The 19,867-nt window shown below is 56.5% G+C and overlaps 1 pseudogene; it reads right to left on the reverse strand.

Moving 5' to 3' along the window:
- Positions 1 to 18,549, reverse strand: part of LOC134390210 (ski oncogene-like) — a 34,724-nt pseudogene extending 16,175 nt beyond the window's left edge.
- Positions 18,550 to 19,867: the final 1,318 nt, after the last annotated feature.

The following is a 19,867-nucleotide window of genomic DNA, read 5'->3' on the forward strand; positions in this document are numbered from 1 at the left end:
CCCATGACACCCACTTTTGTTAAATGTGGTGGCTGGTGTTAGAGATGGTGGTTCCAGCCCAAGTCTGGGTGTTTTGGATTCAGATCACGGAGGCAGTGTGTGGAGAGCTATATTCACAAGGCGTGACTCACGTCATAAAATATTGATTCCACATCAGTAATCCTCACTTCCTTTGTGTAATGCTCAAAATTTCCAGCCTTCTGCTGATGAACTGGAACCCCTGGAGGCTCTTCCAGACAAGCTGACACCTGCCTGGCGCTGGTCCAAAGGAAGAGCCCACACCCGAGCTCAGGAACGGTTGTGGGGATGCCGGCCTGACTCTCTGGAGGACCACATTAGACAGCCATTCACTTCTCCAAGCTCCATCCTCTCTTTGGCCCTGATCACTGAGTCACTTGAGGTTTAAAGTCATGGCTTTGCTTTGAGGTCAGCAGCTCCAGCAGACAAAAGCCTGCAGTAGGGAGAAAACACAGAACCCTGTGGGGACCCTTCAGGGAATGCCAGATAGGACCACGGGCCCAGGATGATCCCAGAAAGGGGAGTGCAGCCCAGCACCAGGACCTCCGGGACATGGGCAGCCCCCAGCTGCCACAGGCACCAGCTCAGGAGCCCTGTGGGGCCTAAAGGACCCATCAGCTTTGCCAAAGTTGAGCCCCATCGTACAACAACAGCCACTCCACTCAAGACTTTCCTGCTTTTCCTAGAGCAGCTGGAAATGAACTGAGCTAGTCATTACCTCATAGGACTTCCAAAAATTAAAGGTAGGATAAGGTTTAAAACTGGACAAGAAAGGAGAGTTTTCAGTCCTCAGTATCTGAAGGAGCCACCATCCACCCCAGTCCGCTTTTCTCCCTCCGACCCCACTCACCCAGATGGGGCCACACAACCCTGGGGGAGGACCTCGGGAGGCCTCGCAGTCAGGTGCGCAAAGCACAGCAAGAGGAGCATGAGTCCCCGCGTGCCTCGGCCTGTCTGGGCACAGACACTGCCAGGGACAGTGAAATGTCAATGGGGCACAACAGCAGGGAGGCCTCCGGAGAAAGGGCCAGATAAGCTGCACTCGCCATGCTGTGCCCACAGCCAAGGAGCAGAGAGGGAGTCCAGCAAAGAGAGGAAGGTGTTCGGTTGTAAATGATCAATGACAATGAGGCCTGGAAAAATGGCCAATGTTCATGTGCAGAAAAATGCCTTGCTGCTCATTTTTCTAGAAAAGCCGTCTTGTGCAGGCACAACTTTGTGATTGAGACTTGAGAATCTGTCAGATAAACTGGGCTTTGCCAGTGACATGTGGCACCTCAGCTGCCTGGCACCATAGACACACATGCCGTCCACTTGCCGGTGGGTATCTGCTCATCACACAGCTCTGGCTGAAGGGTGTCCACAAATCTACATACCAGGTCCTGCGGGTCAGGAACAACAAGCCACACGGCACTGCCATGAGACGTGAGGGTGCCCGAGGGACTGCAGGGAAAGCTCTGCTCGCTCTCAAAAAAGACACCAGCGAGGACTGACACCAGCAAACAGCCAAAATGACAATTTAGGCATCAAAATAATGACAAGAACAGATCGTACTGGTGATGCTTTAAAAAGAAGGGTCCACAGTGATACCAACCAGCAAGAGGCAGGAGAGGAGAGGAAGCGCTCTACAGCCAAGGAGGAAAACACCACAGTCTCCAAGGCCGAGCCCGGCAGAATCCCCAGAGGACCCTGAACCCACAGGGAGCAAGTTCACAGGGCCAGAAACATTACAGGTTCTAAAGTCTTCCTGTGGATTACTCATTAATTACCGAGGGATAAGGCTCCTGAAGATAATGCATGGATGCCAGGCTCCTACCCAAAACGCCTCCCGTGCATCCAACCAAGGACCACTGGGCACAGCCAGGCTGGAGGTGCTCCACACGACGGCCCCCGGTGCCCTTCAAATGTGCGAGCATCGTGAAGGACAAAGGGCAGCTGAGGGACTGCCCAGGTACAACAGGGCTCAGGAGAGTCATCGGCTGCACTGCAAGGCAGGGCTTGGGCAGAAGTAAGCAGTGGAAAAGGACTGGGACAGCAGGCAAGCAGGCTGATGGCTGCAGCCCAGCCACAGGTGGTCATGGGGTCAGCTTCCCAGATATGGTGACCACAATGCCCTAGCTTTTAAGAGATTCACTCAGAAGAGCTTGAGAGAAGAACCGAAACATGTTCTCAAAGGATCTGCAAAAAACTACAAGACCTCTCACATGGAGACAGGAAGCCAACATGGCAAGCATCGGCGATGGTGCATCACGGTGAACAGGGCCGCCACGCTGCTTGATTCTCACATTACCATACATCTGAAGATTTCTCCAAACATCAAGTCCTAACCCAAAGAGAGGCAGCAGGCTTGCACACAGGTTCATTTCTGCTCCCCCATCAGCCATTGACCGCAGCACACCTGGGGTGGCAAAGCACACCTCTGAGTGGACGTCAGGCCCCAGGGACAGCCCCGGTGTAACTCGAGGCTGCCCCAAGCCTGTTTCAGCTTGTACAGGACAATGAGCGCCATTAACATCCAAGCTGTGTTTAGCGGTTTCTCTGAAGCAAGCAGCCAAAACTCACGCAGACCAAAACAGCATTATGACATTCAACTCCCAAAATTCCAAATTCTCTCAACTGCAACAAACCCTGGCCCACTATAAACAGATCTCAAATTCCAGGTCAACTCTCTAGTGCAGTAATGGACAAATACAAATTGCCTGTGGGCCTAGACAACAGTGGCAGAAGGATGGGAAGGCTCCAGGGATACTGCAGCTCAGAGTCCATCTACAATGCTGGTGCCATAACCCTTCCCACTGAGTCTGTCTCTCCCAAGCTTTCAGCCCCAGCAACAGCAGACGGAATCAGGGGTCTCCAAGCTGGTTCTCCACACACCACCTTGCTCTCAGTGTAACCCCGAGGACGGGGAAGCGGGCAGCATGGGCACCGCCCATTCTGGCCGAGGTGACTGTCCAGGCCCCAGGTTCCACCCCCCAATCCTCGAGGCCTCATTGCCTGGACAGGGAGCTGGCCTAGCCTGTTGGGCTGCAGGGAAGGGACGTGGCTGTTCCACACAAGGTCCCACAAGCATACTCTACAAGTCTCAGATCCACAGTCACTCACACAACATGCTCACCAACAGCCTCCCGGGAACCAACAGAGTCATACAGCTGAACACATGATGAAAAAGGGCCCTAGCCTACAGGCCCAGGTGACGGAGGCAAGCTAGACCATCAGGGAGATGCCAACACCAACACCAGGCAGCGGCAGCGGGTGGGTAGGGGGGCCAGGGTTGGGGTCACCTCTTTCCCACAGAAAGACTGGACTTGGCCATAGGTCAGTTGTGCACGCCCCAAGCACCTCTGGAGTCCAGGAAGGAGAAAGCGCAGTGCTGGGGCAGGGAGCAGGCCCCGGGGCTCCCCTCTTCCCACTCTCCACAGAATGTCGAGGTCTAGCCAGTGGGTTGTCCCCACTCTGAGTGGCCAGGGAAGGGATGTCCCTCCTGCCTGGCAGCTGCACCCCATGCCAGGGAGACATTTCAAGGAGCTACCAGGACACCAACACCTTGCCTTGGGTAAACGCAGCCCACCTTTGGCAGAGAGATTAAGGAGGAGGAAGGAGTGCAGGCCTCCATGTGGCGAGAAGTCTCACTCTCGGTGAGCCCATCTCTTCCTGAAGAACTTTCTCCAAGTCTGGCAGAAGGCAGACTGAAGAGTGAGAAGTGAAATCAGTACCAGGCCCACCTGGAACCTGAAGCCCTCCTGCCGCCTTTCCCTGGCCCCAGGCTGAGACAGCCATCTGTCCAGGCCCTGCCCTCTCCAGCTGTGCACACCTGCACACACATGTGCGCACACGTGCACACACACACACACACACACACACACACAGCTTTGACACAGGCCTCCCCAAGAGGCAAAGGCAGTCCAGGCACAGTGGGCAAGGCAGGGTCTCCAGACCACCAGACTGGACCCCAGGCCCACCAGCACGTTCTCTCTCGTGGCTGTCACAGGCCAGGCACACAGCAGGAGCTCTGAAAGAAAACAGTGTCCACACCCAGGCCTGCTTGTTGTTGTGCTTCAAGGCCACACTTCCACTCAGAGACTCACTCCCACCATGACTCTCACAGCCTCCATCCCAGCAGGCTGCTGTCACCTCTTCATGGGGCAGGAACCCTCTCGCTGAGCACCTGGCAATTCCAGGCACAGTCCCTGCCCAGCACAGGGGGACAGAAAACTCACAGGCAGCCCTGGGCACTATCATGTGCAGGGTCTCCTCTTATGAAGAAGATTCTGGCACCAAGACGTTTCTGCCTCCCAACATACCACAGCAGAGACCTGCGGGCAGCCCACCAGTAACAGAGAGCAGCCAAACCAGGTACGTTCAGCAGATGCACCAGGAGAAGGTCACTTACAACAGTGGAGACACTCACTTATGACAGTGAGAAGCGATGAATGCCCAGAACAGAGAGAACTACAACCAAAAAAATGGATCCACATAGCCCAATTCAAAATGGGCAAAGGACTTGGACAGAGCTCCCAAAGAAGACACACAGATGGCCCATGAGCACATGGAAAGATGCTCAACAGGGAAATGCATATCAAAGCCACAGGGAGACACCACCTCATACCCACAGGATAGCTACCATCAGGAAGACAGAAGATAACGACATGGGCAGGACGTGGAGGAGTGAGAGCCCCGTGCACGGCTGGCAGGAGTGCAAAACAGGGTGCCGCTGCAGAAAACGGTCTGGCAGTTTCTCAAAAAGTTAAAAATAGAACTACCACATTATCCAGCAATTCACTTCTGGGTCTATACTCAAAAGAACTGAAAGCAGGGTCTCAAGGAGCTATTTGCGCACCCGTGCTCTCAGGAGCATAGTCACAGCAGCTACAACATGGAAGCGGCCCAGTGTCCACCCACAGATGAGTGGGTAAGCAAGATGTGCACCACACATACAACGGAATTATTATTCAGACTCAAAAAAGGAGGAAATTCTGACACATGCTACAACACGGGTGAATCTTGAGGATGCTATGCTCAGTGAAATAAGCCAGAAACAAAGCAACAAGTACCATTTGATACTACTCATGTGAGGTCCCAAGAGGAGTCAAATCCACAGAGACTGACAGCAGAAAGAGGTTGCCAGGACTCGGGGAGGGAGACAGGGAGCTGTTGTTCAATGCAGTCGGAGATCGTGTTTGGGAAGACGAAGAGTTCTGGAGATGGATGGCAGTGATGGTTGCACAGCAGAGTGAATGTGCTTAATGCCACTGAAGTGTATTTAAAAATGGTTAAAATGGTAAATTTTACGTTATGTCTATTTTGCCACAACAACAACAACAAAATAACATGCACAAGGCAAATTACAGAAAAGAGCACTAAAAATAACAAAATGGTCGATCCCACTAGAAAGCAAAGAAATACAACTCAATGTGACTTTCCACCTGCCAAACTAACAAAGCTATTCTAAATAACAGGACCTTAAGGAGGTGGGAAAATGGGTAGTTTCTTTACAGTTCTGTGGGTGTGTAAATTGGCACACCATTTAGAAAAAAGTTTTGGTAATACGTAAAACTGACAGTCTTTGAAATGGCCCTGCCTCTTGGGGACCTCAGGACCTATTATATAAGTGATCAGAATGTGCACAAAGACTTAAGCACAAACGTGGTCAACCCACATGATTTAAGATGCAAAAGAAATCCATCCAGGCGTAAGTTGTGTCTGTGTAAGTGCGCGTCCAACGTAAACAAACAGAAGGGTGACAAGCGGGCATCCCTCTGACCTGCCAGATCTGCAAGAAACTCACCATGCCCGGTGTCACATGACAAAGGGGAAGGCAGGACAGGGACATTTCCGAAGACAGCCTGGTGTGATCTACACACCCTCTGATCAAGCCATTTTACTCCTAGTCCCATGGTCCACATACACATGCAGCTCGTGCACACGCATGCACCAAGATGTACCCAACAACCCTCTACACACTTATACTGAGCCACCCACACTGGAAGCCCAAATGTCCACCTACACAAGAACAGGGATGCAGCAAAGCCACACAGCAATGACAGGGATCCAGCCAGACTGATGACAGCGCCGAGTAAGAGGGCCCTGCACAGACAAGCACCAAAGACTAGGGATCCTGGGACACAGCTTGGCGACCACCCTGCTGCCCCACAGGGCAGACACAGGGAAGGGAGGCTCCTGGGATGGAGATCCTGCAGGGGCACAGGAAGACAGAAACAGGGGTATGCTGCCTCTCTTAACAGGGCAGGGACAAAGCAGCTGATCTGCAGAGTACATGACATTTCCTGCTGGTGCGTGTTGCATAAGGAAGCTCCTATGGTGCACGTTTGTTAAGACAAGCCCTGAAGCACCACTTACAGTAACAAAAAATAGCATATGCCCTAGACACTAGAGAAACTCCAGAACCCTCAACACCAGCAAACACTCAGAAATACCATGTGGACAGCCAAAGGCAGCACCCAGCGCCACTGATACCCCAAAAGACAGGAAGCAGGAAGGACAGGCACAGAACAGCATGCCGCATCCACCTGCAGTAACCGAGAACAACATCACCCGTGCTGCATCTCTGTTTTTCTCTCATGGCCTTCTGTACCACTTGAATGCTGTCATCATGTGCTATTTTCGCTTATCTCCTGAAGAATGAACAATATTCCTATAGAAAACCTAGCAAGAGAGGAAAGTACTTTCAATATTGCACTCAGGGGAAAGGCAGACTGTAAAATGGGGTAAGTAAGGGAAAACCCAGTCAAGAAAAACACTTCCAGTCAGTGTGGTGGAGATTAAGGTGAGGGCAGTACCACAGGGACTGGCCACTCTACTCTGCCCTTTTCTCTACCATTTGAGGATCCTTCAGCGAACCATGTGCCAACTGCTTTTCTGATGACATGTGTACAGGGAAAAGCTCATACATTTACAAGGGCTCACCACTTCCACTTCCAGAGAACCTGGTGGGTGCTGGTGGCTGCGCTGATGGGCACACCTGGTCCCAACACCAGGCGAGGAGGCTGTCCCTCCACAAGGGGGAGAATCGGGCTCCAAGGCCAGCAGATCTGATGACCATACTCTGCCCTCTCCCACCCCTGCTGCCTCTCAACAGGAAAAAATGTCACCTCTGCCATGTTCAGGACAGCCCTTGGGACTGTCCATACAAGCCCATCACAGCACCACACACAAACACACACACATACACACACACACACACACACACACAGAGGCAGACAAGCACATAGGCACACACATAAACGTGTGAATGAAGACATGCATGCACGCAGAAGTGTGCACACAGACACATGCGCACAGATGTGCGCACACAGACACAAGTACACATATACATAGACATGCACACAGACACATGTGCACACACATGCACAAATGCATGTGAATGCAGGCACACGTGCACACAGACATAGGTACACACATATGTACACAGGCAGACATGCACACAGACACACACATGCACAAAGGCACTAGTGAATGCATGCACAAAGAAGTGCACACTGACACAAGTACACACACAGGCAGATGCACACACACAGACACACAAGCACACATATGAATGCAGACATACATGCACACAGATATGTGCAAACAAGTACACGCACATATACACAGGCAGACACACACAGACATGCACACACATACACATGCAAACATGAATGCAGACATACATGCATACAGACATGTACACACAGATATGTTCACATAGATAAAAGTACACGCATACATGCACGGGCAAGTACTCACAGACATGCACACGGACACACATGCAAACACACACACAAAGACACACACAGACATGCACACAGATGCAAACACAGTAGATCCGTCAACCACACGCGATGTTGTCCCTGGATTCTGAAAAGCAGTAGCACAGACCCTTTCTGAGACAGGAGGGACCTGAACGCAGGCTGTCGCTAAGGAATTCCACTCATGTTGTCGGGCATCTTAATGGTGTCATGGTTATGACTTTTTCTAATTCCATATCCATTAACATAGATATTAAAACACTTAAATATGAAATCAGATGATGCCTGGGATTTGCTTTAAAAACCTAGACCCTTTGCAAAAAAAAAAAAAAAAAAAGGAGGAAGAAAGATGAAACAAATTAGTAAGAGTGCTGATAACTGCGGAACTGGGTACATGGGGTGCACTAAGCTAGTCTCTCTACTTTGGGGTAAGCTTGAAATCTTCCACATAAAACTGTTTTTATATAAGTGCACGGACAAGTTTAAGACCCACAGTCACAAAGACAGTGAAAGGAAACGTTCCCTACCGGCCCGTGGGGAAGTGCGGGGAGTGGAGAGGGACCTGGCTAGCCCTGCCTCTCCAGACTCACGGCCTCCTGGTCTTCTGCTCCCATGAGCTTTGAAGTCTCAGCAGAAAACAGAGAGGCCAAGTGTGCAGCACAGCCACAGAGCTCCGCAAAGCCCTCCTGAGGCCCTGCGTGGGACCCTGGGGTGGCCAGGCACCACAGGGTCCAGACCATAAGGCCTCACTGCAGCCCCAGGCGCCGAGGCCAGGGCAGGGCCACCCTTGCTGGAGGGCAGGAAGGGAGTTGTGGTGGCAGGGCTGGAACACACACGTGGGCAGCCTCCACCCTGGCTTCAAACGTTTCCAGGGAAATAGTTGTGGTTCACTCCTGCCTTTTACCTGACCATGGAAACAAGATGGCACACTCCTCCCCCATGATGCAGAGTCTCACTGCGGCTCCTCAGGTGGGTTACAGCTGCGGGGGGGGGCCGTCAGGGCAGCCTCGCATCCCACAGCCCCAAGTGCACTTTTACTACTGAGCAGTCCCTTCAGGCTGAAGAGAGCTTCACATCTTAAAATCCACTTGGTTTCTTTTACTGTGGATCTCAGCAGCCCAGGAAGCCCTGCCTGGGGGACAGCCTGTGAGTTCAGCCCTGCAGCCACCACCTACACATCAGCCTAGGCAGGTGAGCCAAGCGGCCACCCACCTCCAGCTCTTCACCTGCCATTTGCTTTTGAAAATTTAGTGTCGCAAACACATTCCCATCTAGCCAGCCAAGCCAACCAAGGCCACATTTCTCGAGGCTATTCGGAAAGGCGCAGATGGGACCTCCCCCCAGGACATGAGCACGCTCTGGGTACAGCCCCTCCCCCACTGCTCCAGGACCTTGCTCGCTTGCCCTCCCTCCCTCACTCCCTCCATCCACTTCTCCTCCTGTGCGTTACACACCCCCATGGCCATTTCACCCTCCCAAAGGCCGAGATCCCAGAAGCCTGGGCCGGACAAACAGGACGGAACTCCAGAAACAGCCGTCCACTTCATGGGGCTATCCTGCTGGGTCCTAGGCCTCTTTCCTATGCCCCAGGGGAGCATGCCTCATAGAGAAAAGGAGGGCACAGGACATCACAGACATGCCTGAGAGAAAACAGATCCAGTCCTCATTCAGAGCTGAGTAAGTCACCAAATAAATCACAACCCAAATAAAAATGTTTAAATTGTTAAAAACTTGTCTATACCAGAGACATCAAGCTTAATCAGGCAAGTAAACATGGGACACTAAAAATCATACAGGACCCCCTGCCCCACACAGGAGACAACTTTAAGAACAAGCAAATTAAAGCATATTCTGAATCCAGCTGAAATAACAATTTGCACCAACCTCCTGTTCACACTGGGACATCCTGGCAGAGAGGGCAGGGGCCCAGCCAGTGGTTGAAAAGGGCACCAGTGGGCAGAGCCTGGACACAGGCAGGTCTTACCCAACCCCAGTGCTGTGGAAACTGCCTCTGGTTCAAGCCAACGGGGACAAAGGCTCTCGGTGATCAGGAAAGGAACTTCGAGATCAGGAATTCTCGCCTCTCAAAAACTAAACCGTGAACCCCCAAGGCAGTGCAAACAAACATCCAGCCACAACAGCAGGCCTCAGGGATGCCAGGGGTGTGCCCGTGCCCACCCGTGTAGGTCCCCCAGCCTGACATCTGTGACTGCTGGCCCTCAGGGGCCCCACCTTCCTGACTCCTCTGCAGGTCTTCCGACCCTGGGGCAAGGCACTGCCAGTAGCTGCCCAGATCCAACCTGGGAGGAAAGTTCTGCATGTTCTCCATGCAGGGAGCCCAAGACCCCCACCAGCAAGCCCCCCCACCAGCCTGTGCACGGCAAAACACAGATCGCAGCTGAACTCACAGAGCCACCACAAGGGAGCCCATGGGGCTCACCTTGTTTTCATAGTTCAAAAAGCTTTATAAATTGAGACAAAATCCACGAGGGTCAGGCAGCTAGGCAACACTTTTTGCATACAAGAATGTTTTTTAAAAAAAAAATCACAGTTTTGATAGTTCTGCAAAAAAACACTTAGGAAATTTACAACAAAACTGTCAAGTAATTAAGGCAAGGCACTTCACACATGAACTGAAACTGCTAATTAAAATCCTCTCGCTTAATTGACTACATTTGCATATCATTCAACTTGGGAGTATAATTTTTTTAACGGTTTGGGCAACACAGGTTGTAACTCCCAGAAGGGGAGGCAGCAGGTGAGGCAGAGTAAAGATGGGGCCAACAGTGCCTCAGGCCCTAGGCAACGGCCCTGGGTCCCCACCTCCCAAGTGTCCAGTTACACCAGGATGGAGGTCCTGGGCATCTTCCACCCAGGCCCCCTCCCCAGAAAGGCTGATTAGCCTGCGGCGGGCTCTGCAAAACCCCCACCCCCACCCAGGTACACAGAATGCCCCAGCAGGGCACACCTTTGGAGGGAGAGACGAAGGGGAGACAGCAGGACCCCCTGCAGCCTCTTTGGCACAGAGACCTTGATGCAGCCCCGAATTCTGACAACACAGGTTCCAGGCGTGACCCTCTTTTGGTTACTGCCGGTCCGGGGGGACGCATGGAAGCAAGCCCTAGGGGCTTCAGGAAATGCACAAACTCTGCACCACATGTGGTCGCGTGTGCTACCCACAGCTTGTGCAGGGGGCCAGGCTGCCCCCACCCTGTCCGGCACACTCCCCCTCACACTCAAGCCAGGGGTCAGAGTCCAGACCCAATGCTCACCTTCAACAAACAAGCATGAGTCCCTCACCCTGGCACCCTGGCTCTCGCCACTTCTGAAGAGGGGAGCTGTGGGGCTGGACACGCCACAGACCAAGGAGCACCACCCTTGGGTGTCAGGGATGGGCAGGGAAGGGGGAGCCCAGGGGCACAACCAGTGCTGGGGCACAGGAGGTGGGCAGGGCCACGAACCTGTCAGGGTGGCACAGAGAAAAGCATGTCCAGGACACAGAGGCCCAACACGATCCAGTCAGCTGGGACCCACCACAACTGTTAGAGCCAGAGAGCCGAGGGTGGGCTGTGAGTGGCAGGGCAGCGACGGTGCCAGCCCACTGCCATGCTGAGGAGCCTCGGGCCATGGGATCACTGACAAGAGTGCAAGAACAAACTGCTGTCCGAGAAAGGCTCAGGCTCTCTGGATGAGAAGGATCAGGTGCAATTCCTTGCAAGCTTCCCAGGCCAAGCCGCCCTGACTCTGCAGCAGCCCCACCAGGAAGCCCCAGCACATTGCGCCACACAGAGAAGCCCCTGACCCCAGCACACACGGGGTGCCTACCGGGAAAGTCGCACCCACGACATAATAAAAATCAGCCTCCCGATGCCACGTGACTCATTAAATAACTCATTCCACGCAGGGTAGGACATGCTGCAGGTTACAGGTGCCGGGTGCCACCAAGTCCCCTGAGGGTGTGAACGGCATGGGTGCTGCGTCCACGCTGGGCCTTCTCCTAGGTTTTACTACTGTCACCCACAAGTCTCACGAAAAATTCACACCCAAGTCTTGGTCCTTCATTTCAGTAAGTAAGCAGATGCAAGTGGTGATGAGCCTGGAGCTGGGGGACCCCCAGACCCCGTTCCCCCAGCGAGGCCTCCTGGAAAAGCATCAGGTACCGTACAGTGCAACAAACAAACAGGCTCCGGAAAGCAGAGCTCTTCGGGAACTGTCTCCGTATTCACAAAAAAGCAGCTCTAAGAGCTATCGCTTACTACGCGCCGGCCCCCAGGACGTGCCAAGTACTTCCTGAGGGTGACCTGAGTTACCCACAACAGAGAGCAAGGAGAAAGGTGGCCAGAGCAGCACCCAGTCACCAGACAAGGAACCAAGCTGCCCTGAGGCCAGGTGCAAAGGTAGGGGTAGACCTCGGCCAGGCTTACACAGGCAATAAAGTGTCCCCAGGGACATGACAGGTGATGGCCAGGGTGGGATGGAGCCCCCACCTGACAACTACCCCCAGCAGCAGTTGGGAGGGAGGTGTGACGGTGAAAACCTAGGCCTGTCTCCGGTCGGTCCCCAGCTCCACGAGCCCTAGTGCCGAGAGGATGAGGAAGAGCGGGACATTCTTCTTTCTCAGCTGTCCCAGATCTTAAGGAAATAACTCAGCCTCTGTATTTTGACTCAAAACAAAGAAACTTTTAAAAAACATTTCACTTGAAACTTGCATAATCCTTCTAGTGGAGAAATCCTCCCTAAACTTTTGCAATCCTTAGAAAGAGACACATTGCCGCAGAAAGCCCAGCCGCCAGGCTGCGGACACCTCCTTCCAGATGGCCAGGGTGCAGGCCCCGGACCTGCTGCCACCTCCCCCCAGGCCCCCCTGGGCGCAGGGCTCAACCTGGGCTGGGGCTGCCCCCCACGCCCGGCTCCAGGGTGGGGCTCGGCTTACATTTCACCCAAACTTCCTCACGCGCCATACCCTGTCTGTCTCCCTGACGTTTCAGACAGACATTACACAAACTGGCTTCAGGGAGGTGGAAAAACAGACGCCGCACAGTCAGCGACCTTACTCTCCAAAGCCCCATGCTGACTGTGGCACCCAAGGAGCAGCAGGGGAGCTACTCAGTGATCTTGCTGACCCCAGAAGGCAAGGCACCCAGCCCAGCTCCCAGGGGATCCTGGAAACCAGCAGGACAGACAGTCAGATGGATGGGGCAATGGACCGTGCCCAGAGAACGAGCTGTGTGAGGCTCTGCACCCAGCAGAGGCCAGCGAAGGGCACAGGCGGGACAGGCAGGGCCCCCAGCTCCCCTCACTGCAGGACTGGCTCTGGCCATAGGAAGAAGCCAGAGCTGGCTCTCAGGCTGCCGTTTCCCCCGTCTGGAAAGACCCTACCAGCCTTCGTGCTGCAGCCCTTGCCCTGGTGATCAGACCAGACCCGCGGACCCCATCCTTGTGCACGGGCGGGGGCTCATCCAGGAGCCAGACTGCAGAGCATCGCCGAGAAGACAGCCTGCTGTCTGAGCCAAGCATCGGAAGCTGGGAAATCAGCGCTGCACCCCACGAAAACCTGCAGCAAAACACCCTCACAGTAAATACACTTCTCCAAAAGGAGGCCAGAGGCAAAGGGACAGCCCACCCTCTGAAGCACCCCCCAGACCTGAGGATGTCCGCCACTGCACCAAAGAGGGGTCCTGGAATAAGCAGGCTATTTCCAGCATTCCCAGTTCCCAGTACCACCGCTTCCTGTAGGAATTTCAGCTTAAAAGAGCAAAATACAACTTACTCAGAGTGGGCTCCTGCGTCCAGAACCCTTTCCTGGCCTCTGTACCTAAAAGATTCAGTCATTCAATGCTCTCTTCAAGACTCAATGCTCACTGAGGCTGGCCAGAAAAAGTTACCAATTGTCAGGAACTCAGACAATCCACACCGCCATGCCTGCTGCGCACGGGTCCATGCACCACGGACTGACATTGGTCACACATACAAGCAATTCAAACAGACCCCTCGAAGACCTCAGGCATCTGGAGACAGAGGTGAAATAATGTAACAACAGATATTCTTCACTCACGAGGACATTCAAAACCACACACAGTAGTTAGGAGCCTGTTTGTCAAACACAGAAGCGGTGGAGACTGCTCTGGCCGAGGGAGGCAACGTGCCACCTTGTCGTCAGCCTGAAAGGAAGTGCTTGGCTACCCAGCGAGACGCTCTGTGGGACAAGAAGCCGTGTCCCAGGCAGCGGGCCAAGCGGCAGCTCAAACTGCCACCATTTGTCTACTTTTCTGACTGACAGCAATCTATGCCAATGAAAAGATTTAGTCCAATTTCCTGCAACACCCATCAGACAACCCAAGAGAAAGGGACAGAGTTGACCAGGCCAAAGAAAAGGGAAGGATGGAGAGGTAAAGGCTCCTGTCTCTTTGCCATGTGTTCCAAGCAGCAATGACCCGTACAGACCCCACCTCTGACACTCAACACGTTAAACACCCAAGATCAATAAAACATTAGTCCCCAGATTACACATGAGGAAACTGAAACACAGAGAAGCTAGGCAACTCGCTCAAGGTCACACAGCAAGGGACAGAGTGGAGATGTGAGACCAACACCCCAGGTTCCAGAGCTGGGCTGGCTCACTGCAGATAGCCCCCAATGACAACAGCCATAGGAATCTCTAAGAGGTGACTTACGGCACTCCCAGGTAGTGCACATGGTCATCCAAGCTACACCAGCAGGAAGCCGGGACAGCAGTGAACACTTCCTCTGAGCCCCCTATGACATTAGGGAGACACGACCAAGGAAGACTGCCAACCCCTCACACTGTCACAGCACCACTGACATGCCAGGCCTTGGGCACAGCCTCCTGCCTGCACAGGGCCTCCCCAGGGCTCAAAGCTGGAGCCCTGCCTCCCACCCAGTTCCACACTGGGATGACCACAGGAACCACGACTGCACCACAACCAGGCCTGCCCGCAAAGCAGGGTGGGCAGAGGTAATCAGGGTTCCAGAGAAACTGGGAAAATCACCGAGTCCACCCTAGCAGGAGACCCAGCCCACACCTCGCCTCACACAAACAACCAGAAGGCTCACTCCCACTCAGCAGAGCCCAAAGGCCTGCTGGAAGCAGCGTCCCCTGCAAAGAGAGTTCCAGGACGTTTTTTGTTCCTTCTGCCCTCATCCTCCATAGATCAAAAATATTAAAATAAGCTACAAAAGAAGTGAAGAAATCAAAACATATCCCATTAAGCTGTCAAGAGGCAACTAGGAGGGCCCAAAGGAGATCAGCAGTGGGGCTATGGGTGGGGCTCGGGGGGTTCTCCCAGGCCACTCCTCCTAGGACCAGTGGGGTCTGGGCAGCCATGGGTCCACACCCACCTTGAGAGAGCCACCCCCTTTTCACGTGATGCCCCTGGCATTTACAGAGACAAGCACACTGCTGTAGAGGGAGATTTAAAGGGGACCACACAGCTCAGAACTCCCAATGGCATGGTCACTGAGCAAGGGGAGCCCAGCCGCTGCACCATCGAGAACTTAAAGAGAGGCGAGGCTGGGAGCCCGAGCACCCCACAAGGAGTGGACAGTGGCCGTCTGGTCCCTCCTCAGGAAAGCATGCAGGACCTGGCAAATGTGCAGGGACCCAGTCCACGCCACCATTGTGAGGGCAGGGCTGGGACTGCCACTCAGGCATCGACACCCCAGTCACTCACACTCACCACTCAGGGAATGTCTTTTTAATCAGTAAAGTGGATTTCAAAGCCGTGCTAGAGAAGGCACTGAGAGAGAAAGGCCTCTCCAAACCATCTGCCAAGGTGACCCAAGTGGAGGCCTGGTCTGTCTCTAGGACCATATCTTGGGGACGTCCTACCTTCCCCTCAAGGGGCACCTGGGCCGCAAGCTCTGGCCAGGCCTACCCTGAGCCGGAGGACCCCTCACCCAGAATCACAGGGCCTGCTGCAAGGGAAGGAGAGGCCAGTCCTGGGCTCCACTCTACAGCAGCTATGACAAAAAGGCTCTGCTGGCCACTCCACCGGGCCCCTGCAAAGCCCAGGAAGACAAAAAGACCACAAACACACACATGACCCAAACTCGGACAAAAACAAAACACACCCTGCTCAGACAAGATCCCCTGTTCAACACGCTGGAGATCGGTAACATGAACGTTTCCCAGCAGCTCGGGCCTCGCCGACGACCAGTGCCACGGTCCGCCCGGGCTCCTCACCACAGTCCCTGGGGAGCACACTGGCTTCCTCTGGCCACAGGAGTTGGCGAGGGTGTGGGCACCCCAAACAGAAAGGCCCTCGGCTCACTGGGAGCACCTATCATGTCCACCCACAACCACCTCCCCACCTGAAAGAAATGGCCACCAGCATCCTCACCCATCCCCCATGGGTCTGCACACAGTGGCCACTGGGGAACTGGCCTAGCCCAGGACAGAAACACCACTGCACACACACAGATGCACACACGCATGCAGCCCCCTCCAAGCAGAGGCGACAGTCCCTCAGTTCTGCAGCCCCTCCTCCCACAGCTCTGACACTCCACTGGAGGGGTGCCCAGAGAAAACCAGGCTGGAGCATCTATTCACAGATTTAGAAAAAAAAAGTTTGATGCAATAGCTGAATTAATCAGGCCTCCCCAAAATAGCTGAGCCAATGCAGCACTGTGTGTGTGCAATTTAATAAACCTAGACGTGTAAAAGAAAAGTTACAAATACTTTGGGGGAGCGTGCAACAGAAAGTCCCTGAGGACCCCCAGTGACCGGTTTCAGCATCTAGTGGGCCACAAGCTGTCCAAGCCGGATCCCACAGATCCTCCGCCTGGCAAACAACAGAGCCATGGCCAGGACCCTTCCACTTGGCGCCCTTTTGCATTTCAGAAAGGCAGAGAAGGAAACGATTTGGGCAAGTCCAAAACCAATCGCAGGCGCCAGTAACTCCAACACTGCCCGCTGATCAGGCCCCAAGCTGGGAGCCCAGTGGCCCTCGCCCTCGACTCTGCCCAGGGACTCTGGGACTTGCTCCCTGGCAGGCCCAGGGCTGGAGTCACCAAGTCTCGGCCCCCTGCCCCTGCAGCCCGGACACCTGGCTTCATTTTTGTGTCTGTGTCCCAAGACTTCAAGGCACAAACAGGGAAACCCGGCACCGCCTTGCCAAAACTGTCTCCTGGGGACCAAGGGCAGGCACCCCTCTGTCTGCAATCTGGGAGCCTTCTGGAGTGAGGGAGCAACCTTCACCCCAACCCATCTGGACACCCCAAAGAAGGCCTGGGCTGTGGCTCGAGGCCTGGGTGGGTCCAGCCAGATCGAATTTGCTGAGTATGGGGCAGGCTTCTCTCTCAAGCACCCTCCCGGCCTATCCAAGCAATGGCTGTGGGCCTCAGAGGGGCTTTTCCACCCACCAGGCCAGGCCTCCAGCCCCTATGCAGGCTTGTCATGGTGGTCAGGCAAGAGGGCCTTCCAACCAGGCCATCTGGCCCTGTTGATGGGGACACTGGTGCTGCCCTGAATCTCCTTAAAACAAAACAAAACCCTAAGACGTGGGGTAAGGCAGTAAGTAACACAGGTGCCAGCCTTGGGAGACTGGAGCCCCTGGCGCAGGAGGGCCCCTCACACCGGGTGTGGCCTGCCCAGCTCCCAGGCCTGGGAACACTCACCCGGGGCACCCTCCGCTTGTACTTGTTGCCATAGTCGAACTTCTCCTTCACGTCGTCCCGGCAGCGGCCCAGACGAGCCTGCTCCTCCTTCCCCGTGTAGTCCTGGCTCAGCAGGAGGTAGGCTCGCCACTTGGCCAAGTCGAAGCCCCAGTGGCAGGTCCGGTTCTCCAAGGCTTGTGCGAGTGCACCACGAACTTGTGCGGCGGGTACACGAGGCGGCAGTCGAGGCACTGAATGCAGGCGGCGCTTGGGCTGCTGGTGCACGCACCAGCAGCCCCTTGCACTTGCCGAAGCACTCATGGTATACGCGGACGCTGCGCTCGCTGAGCTCCAGGCCCAGAGCCAGGCTGGCGGCCAGCTCCTTCTTGCAGGGCAGCGGGTAGGCGCCAATGTAGAGCAGCGCGTTGCACAGGCGCTCAGCGTCCGTCTTGGTGATGAGCCCGCAGGAGGGCGCTGAGAAGAGCAGGATGCCCATGACTTTGAGGATCTCCAGCTGGTCAGCCGTGCAGCGCCAGCAGTACATGTGCAGCTCATCGCACACCGAGTTGATCTGCAATGAGAAGTCGCGCAGCACAGAGTTGAGCATCTGCAGCAGGCACAGGCGCTTCTCTCCGCCCACCACAAAGCACGAGATGGTCTCGCCCTCCAGCATGGTCTCGCAGCGCTCGGTGGAGCGGTTGGACGGCATGAAAAAGGGCCCGGGCAGCATGGGCGGCGGCGGCTGGATTGCGGGCAGGTGCAGCACGGGCGGCGGCTCGGCGGCCGCCTCCTTGGCGCTCTCCTTCTTGTAGGCCTCCTGGGCACAGCGCGCCGAGAAGGCAGCCGGGCCGCCCAGCGAGCTCATGGAGCTTAGGAGGAACTGCTCCACCGTCTTCTGCACCCCCGGGTGCGGTTGGAAGCCGCCGCGACCGCCCGCCGCGACCGCCCGCCGCCGCCTCCATGGTGCGCTCCGGTTCCCGGGGCCGCTCCTGCTCCCGCGTGCCACGCCCCCCGGCGGCGCCCGCGACCCCGATCCTAGCCGCCTCCCGCCGCCGGCTTCCGGCCGATCACGGTCGTGCCCTCAGCCTCGCCCGGGGGCGCGAAGGGGAAGGCGGGCGGGGCGAAAGGGTCCCGCCGCTGGAGCCCGGCGCCGCCAGAGCCGACCCCACATCCACACGCCCCTCGCCGCGCCTGCCGCCGGGGCCGCCCGGACCCCGCGCGCCCCCCGCGCTCTAGACGCGGGACATGACCCTGCGCGCGCCGCCAACGGCCAACGCCAACGGTCGCGGGCCTGGGACTCGCGGTGGAGGGGGTGCCGCGCAGGTGCCGGCGCCGCGAGGCGCGAATCTCCCCGGTGGCCGAGGCCGAGTGGTCCGGGAGGAGCGAGGGCGTGGGCGCGGGGCCGCCTCCGCCGCCGCCGCCCCGCTCCTCCCACCGCGCGGCGCCCGCCCGGCTCGTCCCGGCGGCTCTGGCCGGCCGCGGTCGCTCCCGCCAGCTCCGCGCCCGCCCGCCCGCGCAGTTTCCGGAGCGGCGGAGGCGCCTCTGGCCTGCGGCCCTCAGAGCTCGGCGGCGGCGCGGGGCTCGGTGCGCTCGGCGTACATCCTCCCGGCGGCTCGCTCCGGCGGACTGAGCGCCCGGCGCTGAGCTCACGCCGCCGCCGCCCGGTGCCTGAGCCGTTTGTTGCCGCGCGTCCGCCTCAGCCAAGCGCCGGCCAAGAAAGTGTCCCGCTCCCGGCCCCGCTCCTCCAGCAGCGCGCGCTCCCCCGCCCGGGCTCGGCCCCGCTCGGCCCCGCCCGCCCGAAGGCCACTTGGCGGAGGCGGCAGCTGCGGCGGCGGCGACCAGGGTCCACCTTCCGACGGGGGCCGCTTCCTGCGCGGCTGGGAAGGCGCCCGTCCCGCCACCGCCGCCCAGGCCAGAAACCCATAGGGCCCCGCCACAACCGCAGACCAGCGGAGCGGCGGGCGGGGCGGTCAGCGCAGCCTCCGCCCCACGGCTCAGGGTCCCCGGGGCCGGCGCGCCCCGCACCACGGCGAGGGGATTCCACACGTTAGGAGACAGACATCAGGCAGGTGACCTGGGACACCCCCACAGGACGCAGCGAGGCGCAGCCCCCAGCCCCAGCACTGCTGGCCGGCAGCACTGACCACACCGTGACCCCGCGGTCCGTTCGCGGTGTGACCCTCCCCGCCGCCCGGGCTAGGGGCTCGGGCCTTGGGTTGACGGCCCCACCTCTCTGAGCCGCCAACCGGCCCGCTCGCTGGAAGGCCTGCGAGCCCGGGGCGCAGCTGGCGTGCCCTCACCTCGCAGCCTCCAGGGCCGGGAGCGGCTTGCACGTCTGCTGGGCTCGTGGCCGGACTGAGAGGCCACTGTCTGTCCCTTGGACACTGGCTGTGTTGTGGGTGAGACACGCTCCCGGAAGGGCCGGAGGGAGAAGACCAGGGGCCCCCAGAGAAAGGCAGCACTCAGCAGACGCCCAGGGAGTGGGGACT

The sequence above is a fragment of the Cynocephalus volans genome, chromosome 11, assembly GCF_027409185.1.
Source record: "Cynocephalus volans isolate mCynVol1 chromosome 11, mCynVol1.pri, whole genome shotgun sequence".
Taxonomy (NCBI): Eukaryota; Metazoa; Chordata; class Mammalia; order Dermoptera; family Cynocephalidae; genus Cynocephalus; species Cynocephalus volans.